The following is a 1,782-nucleotide window of genomic DNA, read 5'->3' as shown; positions in this document are numbered from 1 at the left end:
CATTACAATGCCACAGCAAGAAAAAGTGTGACACTGTCATACAAACAGGTAAAATAGAATACAATAGAGTCCAGAAAGAGACACAGTTATATGTGAGGGAAGGATGCAGAGCTGGGAAAACTGATTCACTAAGTGGATTTTTAAAAATGGCACTCCAGGCATGGTGGCATGTGCTTGTAGTCCCAAATACTCAGGAGGCTGAGGGAGGAGGATTGCTTGACCCTGGGAGGTTGAGGCTGCAGTGAGCCGTGGTGGCACCTCTACACTCCAGCATGGGTGACAGAGAGAAATCCTGTTAAAAAAAAAAAGGTCTATTTCACACCATAAATAAACTCCAAGTGTACAAAACACTTAAATGTGAAAGGTAAAACCATAAAAGTAATAGAAGAAAATGTAGAAGAATATATTTGTGACCTTGGATTGAGAAAGAGTTTCTTAAATAAGACTCCAAAAGCATAAAACCATGGGCAAAAAAAAAAAAAAAGATGAAATTCACTCTATCTGTGGGCTTATAGAATGCTTTATCCATCATCATAGAATTCCACATGCATTATTTCTAACCAAAGAGCTCATTTCACAGCAAATAAAGTGTGACCAAAGGCCCATGCTCATGGAATTCACTGTTCTTGCCATGTTCCTCATTGTCCTGAAGCAGCTGCCTCGGTGGCCTTTGGAAGACTCAATTATAGTTCTAGCTAGATGGTAACACCTGTGGGGCTGGGGCAGTGTTCTTCAGAAGGCAGTGTGTGTTCTCAATCAGCATCCAACATATGGTCATATTCTGTCATAGCCAGGATTCCCAGGTCTGGAAGTCAAAGGATGGGAATGGGAATAGTTTCTTCTCACTATTACTCCTAGCAATCCATTAGTGACACTTTTGCTTTCCAGCCCCATGAATGGTGCAGAGATTTGGGCTCCAAAGGGATAAATGCTTCCATCAGGGGCACGACAATGATTCCAATGAACTGGAAATCGAGAATGCTACCCAGCCACTTTTGGGCTCATGCCTCTGAATCAACAGGCAAAGAAGGAGTACTGTCTGTGGTGATTGATCCTGACCATCAAGAGAAAATGGGGCTCTTCCAGGGATGCTGTCTACAGGCACTCGGAATGGTCCAGCATTTGACATACCGTCGTAGGCTTTCCTACAATACAGCCTCTAAAAAAACTATGCTGTCCTGAACCAAAACTAGGCTGTCCCAAACCCCTGGTAATAGAATTGTTTATCTTTATACCAAGAAGGTTGGGAAAGCACCAAAATCTGCATGTGGCATGTGCCCAGGCAAACTTCAAGGGGTTCCTGCTGTAAGACCTAAAGTTCTTATGAGATTGTCCAAAACAAAGAAACATGTCAGCAGGGCCTGTGGTGGTTCCATGTGTGCTAAATGTGTTCGTGACAGGATCAAGCATGCTTTCCTTATCGAGGAGCAGAAAATCGTTGTGAAAATGTTGAAGGCACAAGCTCAAAGTCAGAAAACGAAATTAAAAAATGAAACTTTTTTGAGTAATAAAAATGAAAAGACTTAAAAAAAGAGAGAGAAAACGAGGATGCTGTTATGAAATGAGGGTAAGGGAGCATATGCCTGGAATGCAAGAGATTCTCCAGGGTTCCCCTTTGTCCTCCCAAGCCCAGGGATTATAGTCAATTGAAAACTATAACAACCCAGTTAAGGCAGGGCTGCTAATGGTCCAGACGGTTCAGGAATGAAGGTCTGGGTTATTTTAGCAGGCAAGGAACTAAAATCAGCTGAGGTGCCTGCTGAGGACACAAATAATAGGAAT

At 42.5% G+C, this 1,782-nt stretch overlaps 1 pseudogene; it reads left to right on the top strand.

Annotated features, from left to right (window-relative positions):
- The first annotated feature begins 1,110 nt into the window (after positions 1 to 1,110).
- LOC116474339 (large ribosomal subunit protein eL34-like) lies at positions 1,111 to 1,479 on the top strand (annotated as a pseudogene).
- The last annotated feature ends 303 nt before the right edge of the window (positions 1,480 to 1,782 follow it).

Source organism: Hylobates moloch, unplaced genomic scaffold (assembly GCF_009828535.3).
Source record: "Hylobates moloch isolate HMO894 unplaced genomic scaffold, HMol_V3 SCAFFOLD_10, whole genome shotgun sequence".
Classification (NCBI taxonomy): domain Eukaryota; kingdom Metazoa; phylum Chordata; class Mammalia; order Primates; family Hylobatidae; genus Hylobates; species Hylobates moloch.
This window is presented reverse-complemented; position numbering and strand designations above follow the sequence as displayed.